Here is an 18,015-nt window from a genome sequence, read left to right on the forward strand (position 1 = left end):
TGACCTGAAGCCTGATTCTCTGCTATGACATGAAGACTGATTCTGTGCTGACATAAGGCCAAATTCTCTGTTACGGGACCTCTCTCCTCTGTCTGGGTGCCGGGGCCTAAATATGTGACAGTGGCCTGTTCCAGTGGTGGGTGACGTGAAGCCTGATTCTCTGCTATGACATGAAGACTGATTCTGCGCTTACATAAGGCCAGATTCTCTGTTACGGGACCTCTCTCCTCTGTCTGGGTGCCGGGGCCTAAATGTGTGACAGTGGCCTGTTCCAGTGGTGGGTGACGTGAAGCCTGATTCTCTGCTATGACATGAAGACTGATTCTGTGCTGACATAAGGCCAGATTCTCTGTTACGGGACCTCTCTCCTCTGCCTGGGTGCCTGGGCCTAAATATGTGACAGTGGCCTGTTCCAGTGTTGGGTGACGTGAAGCCTGATTCTCTGCTATGACATGAAGACTGATTCTGTGCTGACATAAGGCCAGATTCTCTGTTACGGGACCTCTCTCCTCTGTCTGGGTGATGGGGCCTAAATGTGTGACAGTGGCCTGTTCCAGTGGTGGGTGACGTGAAGCCTGATTCTCTGCTATGACATGAAGACTGATTCTGCGCTGACATAAGGCCTGATTCTCTGTTACTGGACCTCTCTCCTCTGTCTGGGTGCCGGGGCCTAAATGTGTGACAGTGGCCTGTTCCAGTGGTGGGTGACGTGAAGCCTGATTCTCTGCTATGACATGAAGACTGATTCTGTGCTGACATAAGGCCAGATTCTCTGTTACGGGACCTCTCTCGTCTGCCTTGGTGCCTGGGCCTAAATATGTGACAGTGGCCTGTTCCAGTGGTGGGTGACGTGAAGTCTGATTCTCTGCTATGACATGAAGACTGATTCTGTGCTGACATAAGGCCAGATTCTCTGTTACGGGACCTCTCTCCTCTGTCTGGGTGCCGGGGCCTAAATGTGTGACAGTGGCCTGTTCCAGTGGTGGGTGACGTGAAGCCTGATTCTCTGCTATGACATGAAGACTGATTCTGTGCTGACATAAGGCCAGATTCTCTGTTACGGGACCTCTCTCCTCTGCCTGGGTGCCTGGGCCTAAATATGTGACAGTGGCCTCTTCCAGTGGTGGGTGACGTGAAGCCTGATTCTCTGCTATGACGTGAAGACTGATTCTGTGCTGACATAAGGCCAGATTCTCTGTTACGGGACCTCTCTCCTCTGTCTGGGTGCCGGGGCCTAAATATGTGACAGTGGCCTGTTCCAGTGGTGGGTGACGTGAAGCCTGATTCTCATCTATGACATGAAGACTGATTCTGCGCTTACATAAGGCCAGATTCTCTGTTACGGGACCTCTCTCCTCTGTCTGGGTGCCGGGGCCTAAATGTGTGACAGTGGCCTGTTCCAGTGGTGGGTGACGTGAAGCCTGATTCTCTGCTATGACATGAAGACTGATTCTGTGCTGACATAAGGCCAGATTCTCTGTTACGGGACCTCTCTCCTCTGCCTGGGTGCCTGGGCCTAAATATGTGACAGTGGCCTGTTCCAGTGGTGGGTGACGTGAAGCCTGATTCTCTGCTATGACATGAAGACTGATTCTGTGCTGACATAAGGCCAGATTCTCTGTTACGGGACCTCTCTCCTCTGCCTGGGTGCCTGGGCCTAAATATGTGACAGTGGCCTGTTCCAGTGTTGGGTGACGTGAAGCCTGATTCTCTGCTATGACATGAAGACTGATTCTGTGCTGACATAAGGCCAGATTCTCTGTTACGGGACCTCTCTCCTCTGTCTGGGTGCCGGGGCCTAAATATGTGACAGTGGCCTGTTCCAGTGGTGGGTGACGTGAAGCCTGATTCTCTGCTATGACATGAAGACTGATTCTGCGCTGACATAAGGCCTGATTCTCTGTTACGGGACCTCTCTCCTCTGTCTGGGTGCCGGGGCCTAAATGTGTGACTGTGGCCTGTTCCAGTGGTGGGTGACGTGAAGCCTGATTCTCTGCTATGACATGAAGACTGATTCTGTGCTGACATAAGGCCAGATTCTCTGTTACGGGACCTCTCTCGTCTGCCTGGGTGCCTGGGCCTAAATATGTGACAGTGGCCTGTTCCAGTGGTGGGTGACGTGAAGCCTGATTCTCTGCTATGACATGAAGACTGATTCTGTGCTGACATAAGGCCAGATTCTCTGTTACGGGACCTCTCTCCTCTGTCTGGGTGCCGGGGCCTAAATGTGTGACAGTGGCCTGTTCCAGTGGTGGGTGACGTGAAGCCTGATTCTCTGCTATGACATGAAGACTGATTCTGCGCTGACATAAGGCCTGATTCTCTGTTACGGGACCTCTCTCCTCTGTCTGGGTGCCGGGGCCTAAATGTGTGATAGTGGCCTGTTCCAGTGGTGGGTGACGTGAAGCCCGATTCTCTGCTATGACATGAAAACTGATTCTGTGCTGACATAATGCCAGATTCTCTGTTACGGGACCTCTCTCGTCTGCCTTGGTGCCTGGGCCTAAATATGTGACAGTGGCCTGTTCCAGTGGTGGGTGACGTGAAGCCTGATTCTCTGCTATGACATGAAGACTGATTCTGTGCTGACATAAGGCCAGATTCTCTGTTACGGGACCTCTCTCCACTGTCTGGGTGCCGGGGCCTAAATGTGTGACAGTGGCCTGTTCCAGTGGTGGGTGACGTGAAGCCTGATTCTCTGCTATGACATGAAGACTGATTCTGTGCTGACATAAGGCCAGATTCTCTGTTACGGGACCTCTCTCGTCTGCCTTGGTGCCTGGGCCTAAATATGTGACAGTGGCCTGTACCAGTGGTGGGTGACGTGAAGCCTGATTCTCTGCTATGACATGAAGACTGATTCTGTGCTGACATAAGGCCAGATTCTCTGTTACGGGACCTCTCTCCTCTGCCTGGGTGCCTGGGCCTAAATATGTGACAGTGGCCTCTTCCAGTGGTGGGTGACGTGAAGCCTGATTCTCTGCTATGACGTGAAGACTGATTCTGTGCTGACATAAGGCCAGATTCTCTGTTACGGGACCTCTCTCCTCTGTCTGGGTGCCGGGGCCTAAATATGTGACAGTGGCCTGTTCCAGTGGTGGGTGACGTGAAGCCTGATTCTCATCTATGACATGAAGACTGATTCTGCGCTTACATAAGGCCAGATTCTCTGTTACGGGACCTCTCTCCTCTGTCTGGGTGCCGGGGCCTAAATGTGTGACAGTGGCCTGTTCCAGTGGTGGGTGACGTGAAGCCTGATTCTCTGCTATGACATGAAGACTGATTCTGTGCTGACATAAGGCCAGATTCTCTGTTACGGGACCTCTCTCCTCTGCCTGGGTGCCTGGGCCTAAATATGTGACAGTGGCCTGTTCCAGTGGTGGGTGACGTGAAGCCTGATTCTCTGCTATGACATGAAGACTGATTCTGTGCTGACATAAGGCCAGATTCTCTGTTACGGGACCTCTCTCCTCTGCCTGGGTGCCTGGGCCTAAATATGTGACAGTGGCCTGTTCCAGTGTTGGGTGACGTGAAGCCTGATTCTCTGCTATGACATGAAGACTGATTCTGTGCTGACATAAGGCCAGATTCTCTGTTACGGGACCTCTCTCCTCTGTCTGGGTGCCGGGGCCTAAATATGTGACAGTGGCCTGTTCCAGTGGTGGGTGACGTGAAGCCTGATTCTCTGCTATGACATGAAGACTGATTCTGCGCTGACATAAGGCCTGATTCTCTGTTACGGGACCTCTCTCCTCTGTCTGGGTGCCGGGGCCTAAATGTGTGACTGTGGCCTGTTCCAGTGGTGGGTGACGTGAAGCCTGATTCTCTGCTATGACATGAAGACTGATTCTGTGCTGACATAAGGCCAGATTCTCTGTTACGGGACCTCTCTCGTCTGCCTGGGTGCCTGGGCCTAAATATGTGACAGTGGCCTGTTCCAGTGGTGGGTGACGTGAAGCCTGATTCTCTGCTATGACATGAAGACTGATTCTGTGCTGACATAAGGCCAGATTCTCTGTTACGGGACCTCTCTCCTCTGTCTGGGTGCCGGGGCCTAAATGTGTGACAGTGGCCTGTTCCAGTGGTGGGTGACGTGAAGCCTGATTCTCTGCTATGACATGAAGACTGATTCTGCGCTGACATAAGGCCTGATTCTCTGTTACGGGACCTCTCTCCTCTGTCTGGGTGCCGGGGCCTAAATGTGTGATAGTGGCCTGTTCCAGTGGTGGGTGACGTGAAGCCCGATTCTCTGCTATGACATGAAAACTGATTCTGTGCTGACATAATGCCAGATTCTCTGTTACGGGACCTCTCTCGTCTGCCTTGGTGCCTGGGCCTAAATATGTGACAGTGGCCTGTTCCAGTGGTGGGTGACGTGAAGCCTGATTCTCTGCTATGACATGAAGACTGATTCTGTGCTGACATAAGGCCAGATTCTCTGTTACGGGACCTCTCTCCACTGTCTGGGTGCCGGGGCCTAAATGTGTGACAGTGGCCTGTTCCAGTGGTGGGTGACGTGAAGCCTGATTCTCTGCTATGACATGAAGACTGATTCTGTGCTGACATAAGGCCAGATTCTCTGTTACGGGACCTCTCTCGTCTGCCTTGGTGCCTGGGCCTAAATATGTGACAGTGGCCTGTACCAGTGGTGGGTGACGTGAAGCCTGATTCTCTGCTATGACATGAAGACTGATTCTGTGCTGACATAAGGCCAGATTCTCTGTTACGGGACCTCTCTCCTCTGTCTGGGTGCCGGGGCCTAAATGTGTGACTGTGGCCTGTTCCAGTGGTGGGTGACGTGAAGCCTGATTCTCTGCTATGACATGAAGACTGATTCTGTGCTGACATAAGGCCTGATTCTCTGTTACGGGACCTCTCTCCTCTCTCTGGGTGCCGGGGCCTAAATGTGTGACTGTGGCCTGTTCCAGTGGTGGGTGACGTGAAGCCTGATTCTCTGCTATGACATGAAGACTGATTCTGTGCTGACATAAGGCCAGATTCTCTGTTACGGGACCTCTCTCGTCTGCCTGGGTGCCTGGGCCTAAATATGTGACAGTGGCCTGTTCCAGTGGTGGGTGACGTGAAGCCTGATTCTCTGCTATGACATGAAGACTGATTCTGTGCTGACATAAGGCCAGATTCTCTGTTACGGGACCTCTCTCCACTGTCTGGGTGCCGGGGCCTAAATGTGTGACAGTGGCCTGTTCCAGTGGTGGGTGACGTGAAGCCTGATTCTCTGCTATGACATGAAGACTGATTCTGTGCTGACATAAGGCCAGATTCTCTGTTACGGGACCTCTCTCCTCTGCCTGGGTGCCTGGGCCTAAATATGTGACAGTGGCCTCTTCCAGTGGTGGGTGACGTGAAGCCTGATTCTCTGCTATGACGTGAAGACTGATTCTGTGCTGACATAAGGCCAGATTCTCTGTTACGGGACCTCTCTCCTCTGTCTGGGTGCCGGGGCCTAAATATGTGACAGTGGCCTGTTCCAGTGGTGGGTGACGTGAAGCCTGATTCTCATCTATGACATGAAGACTGATTCTGCGCTTACATAAGGCCAGATTCTCTGTTACGGGACCTCTCTCCTCTGTCTGGGTGCCGGGGCCTAAATGTGTGACAGTGGCCTGTTCCAGTGGTGGGTGACGTGAAGCCTGATTCTCTGCTATGACATGAAGACTGATTCTGTGCTGACATAAGGCCAGATTCTCTGTTACGGGACCTCTCTCCTCTGCCTGGGTGCCTGGGCCTAAATATGTGACAGTGGCCTGTTCCAGTGGTGGGTGACGTGAAGCCTGATTCTCTGCTATGACATGAAGACTGATTCTGTGCTGACATAAGGCCAGATTCTCTGTTACGTGACCTCTCTCCTCTGCCTGGGTGCCTGGGCCTAGATATGTGACAGTGGCCTGTTCCAGTGTTGGGTGACGTGAAGCCTGATTCTCTGCTATGACATGAAGACTGATTCTGTGCTGACATAAGGCCAGATTCTCTGTTACGGGACCTCTCTCCTCTGTCTGGGTGCCGGGGCCTAAATATGTGACAGTGGCCTGTTCCAGTGGTGGGTGACGTGAAGCCTGATTCTCTGCTATGACATGAAGACTGATTCTGCGCTGACAAAAGGCCTGATTCTCTGTTACGGGACCTCTCTCCTCTGTCTGGGTGCCGGGGCCTAAATGTGTGACAGTGGCCTGTTCCAGTGGTGGGTGACGTGAAGCCTGATTCTCTGCTATGACATGAAGACTGATTCTGTGCTGACATAAGGCCAAATTCTCTGTTACGGGACCTCTCTCGTCTGCCTGGGTGCCTGGGCCTAAATATGTGACAGTGGCCTTTTCCAGTGGTGGGTGACGTGAAGCCTGATTCTCTGCTATGACATGAAGAATGATTCTGTGCTGACATAAGGCCAGATTCTCTGTTACGGGACCTCTCTCCTCTGTCTGGGTGCCGGGGCCTAAATGTGTGACAGTGGCCTGTTCCAGTGGTGGGTGACGTGAAGCCTGATTCTCTGCTATGACATGAAGACTGATTCTGCGCTGACATAAGGCCTGATTCTCTTTTACGGGACCTCTCTCCTCTGTCTGGGTGCCGGGGCCTAAATGTGTGATAGTGGCCTGTTCCAGTGGTGGGTGACGTGAAGCCTGATTCTCTGCTATGACATGAAGACTGATTCTGTGCTGACATAAGGCCAGATTCTCTGTTACGGGACCTCTCTCGTCTGCCTTGGTGCCTGGGCCTAAATATGTGACAGTGGCCTGTTCCAATGGTGGGTGACGTGAAGCCTGATTCTCTGCTATGACATGAAGACTGATTCTGTGCTGACATAAGGCCAGATTCTCTGTTACGGGACCTCTCTCCTCTGTCTCGGTGCCGGGGCCTAAATGTGTGACAGTGGCCTGTTCCAGTGGTGGGTGACGTGAAGCCTGATTCTCTGCTATGACATGAAGACTGATTCTGTGCTGACATAAGGCCAGATTCTCTGTTACGGGACCTCTCTCCTCTACCTGAGTGCCTGGGCCTAAATATGTGACAGTGGCCTCTTCCAGTGGTGGGTGACGTGAAGCCTGATTCTCTGCTATGACGTGAAGACTGATTCTGTGCTGAAATTAGGCCAGATTCTCTGTTACGGGACCTCTCTCCTCTGTCTGGGTGCCGGGGCCTAAATATGTGACAGTGGCCTGTTCCAGTGGTGGGTGACGTGAAGCCTGATTCTCATCTATGACATGAAGACTGATTCTGCGCTTACATAAGGCCAGATTCTCTGTTACGGGACCTCTCTCCTCTGTCTGGGTGCCGGGGCCTAAATGTGTGACAGTGGCCTGTTCCAGTGGTGGGTGACGTGAAGCCTGATTCTCTGCTATGACATGAAGACTGATTCTGTGCTGAAATAAGGCCAGATTCTCTGTTACGGGACCTCTCTCCTCTGTCTGGGTGCCGGGGCCTAAATGTGTGACAGTGGCCTGTTCCAGTGGTGGGTGACGTGAAGCCTGATTCTCTGCTATGACATGAAGACTGATTCTGTGCTGACATAAGGCCAGATTCTCTGTTACGGGACCTCTCTCCTCTGCCTGGGTGCCTGGGCCTAAATATGTGACAGTGGCCTCTTCCAGTGGTGGGTGACGTGAAGCCTGATTCTCTGCTATGACGTGAAGACTGATTCTGTGCTGACATAAGGCCAGATTCTCTGTTACGGGAACTCTCTCCTCTGTCTGGGTGCCGGGGCCTAAATATGTGACAGTGGCCTGTTCCAGTGGTGGGTGACGTGAAGCCTGATTCTCTGCTATGACATGAAGACTGATTCTGTGCTGACATAAGGCCAGATTCTCTGTTACGGGACCTCTCTCCTCTGTCTGGGTGCCGGGGCCTAAATATGTGACAGTGGCCTGTTCCAGTGGTGGGTGACGTGAAGCCTGATTCTCTGCTATGACATGAAGACTGATTCTGCGCTGACATAAGGCCTGATTCTCTGTTACGGGACCTCTCTCCTCTGTCTGGGTGCCGGGGCCTAAATGTGTGACAGTGGCCTGTTCCAGTGGGGGGTGACGTGAAGCCTGATTCTCTGCTATGACATGAAGACTGATTCTGTGCTGACATAAGGCCAGATTCTCTGTTACGGGACCTCTCTCGTCTGCCTTGGTGCCTGGGCCTAAATATGTGACAGTGGCCTGTTCCAGTGGTGGGTGACGTGAAGCCTGATTCTCTGCTATGACATGAAGACTGATTCTGTGCTGACATAAGGCCAGATTCTCTGTTACGGGACCTCTCTCCTCTGTCTGGGTGCCGGGGCCTAAATGTGTGACAGTGGCCTGTTCCAGTGGTGGGTGACGTGAAGCCTGATTCTCTGCTATGACATGAAGACTGATTCTGTGCTGACATAAGGCCAGATTCTCTGTTACGGGACCTCTCTCCTCTGCCTGGGTGCCTGGGCCTAAATATGTGACAGTGGCCTGTTCCAGTGGTGGGTGACGTGAAGCCTGATTCTCTGCTATGACGTGAAGACTGATTCTGTGCTGACATAAGGCCAGATTCTCTGTTACGGGACCTCTCTCCTCTGTCTGGGTGCCGGGGCCTAAATATGTGACAGTGGCCTGTTCCAGTGGTGGGTGACGTGAAGCCTGATTCTCATCTATGACATGAAGACTGATTCTGCGCTTACATAAGGCCAGATTCTCTGTTACAGGACCTCTCTCCTCTATCTGGGTGCCGGGGCCTAAATGTGTGACAGTGGCCTGTTCCAGTGGTGGGTGACGTGAAGCCTGATTCTCTGCTATGACATGAAGACTGATTCTGTGCTGACATAAGGCCAGATTCTCTGTTACGGGACCTCTCTCCTCTGCCTGGGTGCCTGGGCCTAAATATGTGACAGTGGCCTGTTCCAGTGGTGGGTGACGTGAAGCCTGATTCTCTGCTATGACATGAAGACTGATTCTGTGCTGACATAAGGCCAGATTCTCTGTTACAGGACCTCTCTCCTCTGTCTGGGTGCCGGGGCCTAAATATGTGACAGTGGCCTGTTCCAGTGGTGGGTGACGTGAAGCCTGATTCTCTGCTATGACATGAAGACTGATTCTGCGCTGACATAAGGCCTGATTCTCTGTTACGGGACCTCTCTCCTCTGTCTGGGTGCCGGGGCCTAAATGTGTGACAGTGGCCTGTTCCAGTGGTGGGTGACGTGAAGCCTGATTCTCTGCTATGACATGAAGACTGATTCTGCCCTGACATAAGGCCTGATTCTCTGTTACGGGACCTCTCTCCTCTGTCTGGGTGCCGGGGCCTAAATGTGTGACAGTGGCCTGTTCCAGTGGTGGGTGACGTGAAGCCTGATTCTCTGCTATGACATGAAGACAGATTCTGCGCTGACATAAGGCCAGATTCTCTGTTACGGGACCTCTCTCGTCTGCCTGGGTGCCTGGGCCTAAATATGTGACAGTGGCCTGTTCCAGTGGTGGGTGACGTGAAGCCTGATTCTCTGCTATGACATGAAGACTGATTCTGTGCTGACATAAGGCCAGATTCTCTGTTACGGGACCTCTCTCCTCTGTCTGGGTGCCGGGGCCTAAATGTGTGACAGTGGCCTGTTCCAGTGGTGGGTGACGTGAAGCCTGATTCTCTGCTATGACATGAAGACTGATTCTGTGCTGACATAAGGCCAGATTCTCTGTTACGGGACCTCTCTCCTCTGTCTGGGTGCCGGGGCCTAAATATGTGACAGTGGCCTGTTCCAGTGGTGGGTGACGTGAAGCCTGATTCTCTGCTATGACATGAAGACTGATTCTGCGCTGACATAAGGCCAGATTCTCTGTTACGGGACCTCTCTCCTCTGTCTGGGTGCCGGGGCCTAAATGTGTGACAGTGGCCTGTTCCAGTGGTGGGTGACGTGAAGCCTGATTCTCTGCTATGACATGAAGACTGATTCTGTGCTGACATAAGGCCAGATTCTCTGTTACGGGACCTCTCTCCTCTGCCTGGGTGCCTGGGCCTAAATATGTGACAGTGGCCTGTTCCAGTGGTGGGTGACGTGAAGCCTGATTCTCTGCTATGACATGAAGACTGATTCTGTGCTGACATATGGCCAGATTCTCTGTTACGGGACCTCTCTCCTCTGTCTGGGTGCCGGGGCCTAAATATGTGACAGTGGCCTGTTCCAGTGGTGGGTGACGTGAAGCCTGATTCTCTGCTATGACATGAAGACTGATTCTGCGCTGACATGAAGCCAGATTCTCTGCTATGGCATGAAGAGACTGATTCTCTGCTGACATGAAGCCAGATTCTTTGCTATGGCATGAAGAGACTGATTCTCTGCTGACGTGAAGCCAGATTCTCTGCTATGGGACCTCTGTCCAATTGATATTGGTTAATTTTTTTTTTTTTAATTTTTAATTTTAATTCATTTCCCTATCCACATTTGTTTGCAGGGGATTTACCTACATGTTGCTGCCTTTTGCAGCCCTCTAGCTCTTTCCTGAGCTGTTTTACAGCCTTTTTAGTGCCGAAAAGTTCGGGTCCCCATTGACTTCAATGGGGTTCGGGTTCGGGACGAACTTCGGGTTGGGTTCGGCTCCCGAACCCGAACATTTCCGGGAAGTTCGGCCGAACTTCTCGAACCCGAACATCCAGGTGTTCGCTCAACTCTAATTAGGAGATCTGATGTGATAACTTATGTCTATAGCCATAATGAAGATTTTTGATCTGCTAGTTTTTAGTCAAAAACAGGAGTGGAATGGATCTTAAAGGGAAGATATATATATATATAGAGGAAATAAATGCACTGTAACACGAGCCGGCCCACAGGGGGAGTTACGGGGAGTGAAGCTGTATGAGAGTGGTGGCTGAGGTGATTAGGGTGGTTGTAGTCCTAACTGTGGGTAATCCTGGCTGCAGAGATCTCCCGAGCCATGTGGGCAGTTAATGGAGTGGTGATCTCCTGCTGGGTGGTGGCCTGAGTGCCCTTGATATTATATGGGTAGTGGGGTGCAGGCAGAAAAACAGGTGCAGGGACAGTGGATGGTGGAGGAAATGACCAGGCCCATTTATTTGAAATAGAGTCTCTGTTTACTGAATAGATGATGGGAGTTACAGTATCAATGCAAGCAGCAGGCACAATTCTCAGATATTGCACAGAGTAAGCTTTTGCCAAAAGCTGTATATAGGAGAAGGCTGTAATGATGGCCCTGCCTGAGTCTCTTTCTATAGGTAGTAGAAATCTTCACAAATTGAGCAAAGACATGCAATTACTCTCACTATACTTTCTTTCAAATATAATTTTTATTAAGGTTTCTTCAGTGTCTATTACACTTAAATCATAAGAGTAAGTTTATGAAAAATACAAACATTAAGAATATTTGCATGCAATTTAGTTACAACAAAGTATTGGTAATATAATTCGAATGTGACCGGATTTATACATTTCTTTGTTTCAATATTTTACAAAGTAGAGTTTAACATGAAACATTAAACTTACTCTCACTATACTTTCTGTAGTGTCTAGTTGCAGGGTGCATTTGATGGCTAGTCTATTTGACAAGTGTGGCATGCATCAGAAGCAATTATCTATTTCCATATGTTCCCATGAATGTGGGTTTACCTTACTGACTTCAGTCCATCATGGCATTTTTTTTAATGGGCATCAATTTTCTGTAGATATCCCACATTTCCTTCTCTCAGGGGATAATTCTTACAAAGTTGCTTTTCTCGCAGTTTTCCACTCTCAGGAATAGTATTTTCTTGAAGAACTTCTGTCTTAGGCTACTTTCACACTAGCGTTAATATTTTCCAGTATTGAGATACGTCATAGGGTCTTAATACCTGAAAAAAAAAATGCTTCAATTTTGTCCCCATTCATTGGCACAATGGGGACAAAACGTAACTTTTAAAAGCATTCCATTCTGTTCTCACACCGGAGAGCAAATCGCAGACTGCTGCTGTTTGCTTTTCGTCCTGGGATGCGGAGCAAGACGGATGCGTCATGACCCACAATGCAAGTCAATGGGGACTGATCCATTTTCTCTGACACAATCTGACACATCAGAAAACGGATCCTTCCCCTATTGACTTTTAATGGAGTTCAGTCTTGGCTATGTTAAAGATAATACAACCGGATCTGTTCATAACGGATGCAGATGGTTGTATTATCAGTAATCAACGCGTTTTTGCTGAACCCTCCCGGATCCAGCAAAAACTCTAGTGTGAAAGTAGCCTTAGCCTCCTTTTTAGCAGCACACACAAAACAGGTTGTCTCTTGCCTGTTCAGTAGCAGACTCCATACCAACTAACCAGGGGATCATAGGACAAGCTCACTCTCTAGCAATTGTAACTTATAACTGTCAATTAACTATTTGCTAACTATACATAACCTTTTGGGATACATAGTGCACAGTTCATCTCAGTAAACATTTCAACAGATTTCAAAGTTCCAAACACGGTACTAACCCTTTAGCAGTGAACCGTAGGGTCACTGCAACTGCACTTAAAAGAAAAAAAATCAAGTCAAAAACGGCATAAAAACTGCCCTGTGTGATCCTTCCTGATCTTAAATGGGCCTTATCACACAGTGTGCAACACAAGACAGTGGCTACAATTGTTCACTGACTTCTTCTGTACATAATCCACAATCTAATTGACATTTCATCTTAAAGGGAATCTGTCACCATGATTCTGGACTTTTATCTGCTGTAATACTTGAATAGTACTATCAGGACTGTCGTGCCATGCTAGCATAACGGAGAGAACTACTGTGCACATGTGCAAGGTATTTCTGCACAGCTTTTAGTGCAGTAATACTGATGTATTAAAGCAGATACTAGTCCACACTCATGATGATAAATTCCCTTTAAAGGGGTTCCTGAGATTTTAATACTGATGACCTATCCTCAGGATAGGCTGCAATTGTCACAAAAGCATTGGTGCCTTATCAAGCAGCTGATTGATGGAGATCCCGGGACCCCCACTGACCAGATGCTGATGACCTATCCTGAGAATAGGTCATCAGTATTAAAATCTTGGAAAACCCTTTTAAGCACAATCATCCTTGTGGATCGAATGGTTTAAAGAGGATCTATCACCACTCCTGACATATCTATATTAGCAACTTGCCCATAACATAAAAATTATGGTGCATATTTTCTTAGAACTTTCCATTAAGCCATTACTGTTATTCCTCCTAGAAATTTGCAAATAAATTGTCATCTGGGTGTTACCATTGTCTTTAACAAAGAAGCAATATTCTTTGTTAAAGACAACGGTAAAACCTAGCTGACAATTTATTTGTAAATTTCTAGGAGGAATAACAGTAATGGCTTAATGGAAAGTAAGGACACACCCCTAACTGTCTTCACTCATTTATCAATTAATTCATGCATTTCTAGGAAGAATAAAAGAGAAATATCACAATGTAAAGATCTAAGAAAAGATGAGCCACAATGGAATTCCAGTGTTCACTAAAATATAGATGTCAGAAGAGGTCCTCGTTTAAGCAACCATCTGGCCAGGCATGGGATTCAGCCGGTTCTCTCCGGTTCTACAGATCCGATTGTTAAAATTCCAGCTGGATCGGAGAACCGGCTGAATTCCGATCCAGTGCGGCGGAAGATGAGCGCTTGCATTGTAGAAGTGCTCGTCATCTCCCTACATTCATCTGTATCACCGTCCTCAGGACGGCGATGGAGATGAACACTGCAGCAGGGCAAGGGAGATTGCGGGACACAGGCCGGAAGAGGCCTGCATCACATCGCTGACAGGGTGGAGGTAATTATTATTTTTTTTGCTTTTCTGTGGGGGCATTGTTTGCACATATGCAACATTATGGGAGTATCTACTGGCTGCATGGCTAACACATGGGGGAGCCTATGGGGGTATCTACTGGGGGCATTGCTGGCATATGGGGGACACTATGGAAGCATCTACTGGGGCATGGCTGGCACAAAGGGGACACTATGGTGGTATCTACTGGGGGCATTGCTGGCACATGGGGGACACTATGGGGGCATCTACTGGGGGCAATGCTGGCACATGGGGACACTATAAGGGCATCTACTGCGGACATTGCTGGCACATGAGGACACTATGGGGGCATCTGCTGGCACATTATTGGGGACACTATGGGGGTATCTACTGGGGGGCATTGCTGGCATATGGGGGACACTATGGAAGCATCTACTGGGAGCATAGCTGGCACAAAGGGGACACTATGGGGGCATCTACTGGGGACATTGCTGGCACATGGGGGACACTATGGGGCATCTACTGGGGGCATTGCTGACACATGGGGACACTATGATGGTATCTACTAGGGACATTGCTGGCACATGGGGATACTATGGGGGCATCTACTGGCACATCATTGGGGACACTATGGGGGGCATCTACTGGGGACATTGCTGGCACATGTGGACACTATGGGGGCATCTACTGGGCGCATTGCTGGCACATGGGGGCATCTACTGGGGGCATTGCTAGCACATAGGGAACACTATGGGGGCATCTTATACTGGCACATTATGGGGACACTATGGTGTTGGAGGGGAGGAAGAATACTATGGGGGCATATTATATAGGCACACTATGGGGACAGTAAAAGGGGGCATTTATACTAGCACATTCTGGGGAACACTATGGGGGAATCTTGTACTGGCACATTATGGGGGCACTTTGGGGAAGAGGAGAGGAGAGGAGCACTATGTGAGCTTTTACCAGGCACATTATATAGGGGTGTTTTATACTTGCATACATTATGGGGGCACTATGGGTACATTAGGTCAACTGGGGGCACTGAGGGAAATTTTTGTACTGGCACACAGAACGGGAGCATTTTTGAACTAGTGCACATTATTATTATTATTATTATTATTATTATTATTATTATTGAAGGTGGCAGGTGAGTTGTTAAGAAGGTATGAGGATGATGGAAAAGTAGGAACCTAAGATGTCTTTTGTCAAACTGCAGAGACAAGAGATGGGTGAAAAATCATCATGACGGTCTGCTCTCAAAGGAGAAGATGAAGAAGAAGAAGAAGAAGGTCTGCATCAGAGGAGAAGCCACTTGATATAAGAGGAATGTGGTGCTGTATTCTGGATAGCACAGAATATAATATGTATGCAAATATGTCTTTAGTGCTAGGTACAAATATGTATAAAATGTATATGGTGTAGGTAAATCTACTGTAAGTGTAGCCTAGGGGTCATTTATATACTGTATGGTGTATATGTGATTATATGAGTGTAGTGTCTATATAGTCTGTTTATGTATGCATACCTCCCAACCATCCCAGATCTGGCATAACTATGTACTGTGTGTGGGGCACAATGGAGACTAAGCAGGGTTGGGACATGTACAGATAGACATTTGGAGGAGTTAGAGGTGTGGGCCAGCGCTGCAAAAAAAAAAAAAAACTTCAACATTGATAGTTTAGCTCCTTAGGCTTTCTAAAAGTTTTGTGGTATGTGTGTGTAGTGTATACATGGGGTATTTATGTGTATGTGTGTTGCATATATATGGTGTATGTACAGTACAGACCAAAAGTTTGGACACACCTTCTCATTCAAAGAGTTTTCTTTATTTACATGACTATAAAGTCATCAAAACTATGAATTAACACATGTGGAATTATATACATAACCAACAAGTGTGAAACCACTGAAAATATGTCATATTCTAGGTTCTTCAAAGTAGCCACCTTTTGCTTTGATTACTGCTTTGCACACTCTTGGTATTCTCTTGATGAGCTTCAAGAGGTAGTCCCCTGAAATGGTCTTCCAACAGTCTTGAAGGAGTTCCCAGAGATGCTTAGCACTTGTTGGCCCTTTTACCTTCACTCTGCAGTCCAGCTCACCCCAAACCATCTCGATTGGGTTCAGGTCCGGTGACTGTGGAGGCCAGGTCATCTGGCGCAGCACCCCATCACTCTCCTTCATGGTCAAATAGCCCTTACTTTCAAAGTTTTCCCAATTTTTCGGCTGACTGACTGACCTTCATTCCTTAAAGTAATGATAGCCACTCGTTTTTCTTTACTTAGCTGCTTTTTTCTTGCCATAATACAAATTCTAACAGTCTATTCAGTAGGACTATCAGCTGTGTATCCACCTGACTTCTCCTCAATGCAACTCATGGTCCCAACCCCATTTGTAAGGCAAGAAATCCCACTTATTAAACCTGACAGGGCACACCTGTGAAGTGAAAACCATTTCAGGGGACTACCTCTTGAAGCTCATCAAGAGAATGCCAAGAGTGTGCAAAGCAGTAATCAAAGCAAAAGGTGGCTACTTTGAAGAACCTAGAATATGACATATTGTTCACACTCGTTTGTTTTGTATATAATTCCACATGTGTTAATTCATAGTTTTGATGCATTCAGTGTGAATCTACAATTTTCATAGTCATGAAAATAAAGAAAACTCTTTGAATGAGAAGGTGTGTCCAAACTTTTGGTCTGTACTGTATATGTAAACATGTGTAGTAACGCCGCGTATTTGCCGATGAGTAGGGAACCTGTTCTTAAAAAAATTAATCCCACCCCTGCATCTGGTTCAAGAAAAGAAAATTCTCTTTAACTGTTGAACGAGCAGAACACTTACAAGCAGTGATGGCCAGTTTGCAGTGTTCGCCGACGAACACATGCGATCTGCCATCATTATTCCCAAGCCCGGCGATGCCTTCATCGGGCTGTTCTCAGAACTGCCTGCTCCCGGTGACCACATGTGTTTCAGAGCGGCTCGCGGCGCAGGCACAGGTAAGGACTTACCTCTGCATCACCGGGCTTTGGAATAAAGATGGCAGATCGCATCTGTTCGTCGGCGAACACTGCGAACTGGCCATCACTGCTTTCAAGGCAACCTCATTTTCACCTATTTAGCTGCAGATCCATCAATTCCCGGGCTCCTTTTCTGCCATCCGCATCTCAGACTACCTGTTGCATACTTTGCATTTGGTGGCACAATTTGGTTCCTGCTACCCTTGGTCTGACCAGAACTACTCATCTGAGGAGTTTTCACGAACGTACCGAGACATGCGGACAGTCCCGCGACAGGTGGAAGGAGATCTGTGAGGCTGGCAACAAGTGGTTTGATCTGACATGTTTTCTTTTTGGATCAAATTACATCTGTGTTGTTTCTGGTGCTTGCCACACCTTCTTTGCCCAGGTGTGGCTATTGTGGTCATTTTACCTTCTCTATTTATTGTTGTTTCTCCCACTATGCTATGAGGTTTATAGCTTCTGTTGGACTTGTGGTTAGCTTGTGTTTGGTTCTCGGCTGAGTTCCTGGTGCTACCAAAGCTTCATTGAAGATAAGTGTTTCCTTTCCCTTTTGTACTTTGTTTATATGTATGTGTGTGTTTCCTTTCCCTGTTGTTTGTCATTAGGCCTGAGGGATACTCCCATTCGTCCTTCCCTTTGGAGCAACATGTAGACTCAGTCCTGATATTAGTTCCAGGGTCCTATAGGGTGAGATAGGAATTTAGGTATCCTGTGTATGAACTTGCCTACCTTTGGCGCATGTTCATACTGGTAGTCTGTCAGGTTTTCTCTAGGAGGTGTCCATCTCCCTTCCCTAGTTTCCAGGCCTTATTCCGGTTTCCCCTTTCCTTCCTATGCTTGTGTGGTGTTTTCCTCCCACACACGAGAGTGACAAGAGTGCTGGACAATCCAATGGAAGGATTGGACAAGTAGGAAGTGTCTTACACAGCCTGTATCAGGTGTGTTGTGGCCATCTTGGTTGGCAGAAAAGGAGCTTGGGAATAGTAGGATCTACAGCTGAAAAGATGATAAGAAGAACACCAGGTAAAAGTTCTAATCATTTCACAGTTACTATTTTTTTTAAATAGGACGGTCGCTCTAAATGGAATTTGTAGCATTTAAAAAATAAACTTATGACAGTCACTTATGAGCTCCAGTAAATAACATCTATGCACATACTCACTCATACTCACCTATTCCTCAATGGTTTCCTGATACTCTCTGTTTTCATTGCTTTAGTGAGGATGTGACATACATTACTCACATCGACAAAGCGACCAGTGAATGCTTG

The sequence above is a fragment of the Bufo bufo genome, chromosome 3 (assembly GCF_905171765.1).
Source record: "Bufo bufo chromosome 3, aBufBuf1.1, whole genome shotgun sequence".
NCBI lineage: Eukaryota > Metazoa > Chordata > Amphibia > Anura > Bufonidae > Bufo > Bufo bufo.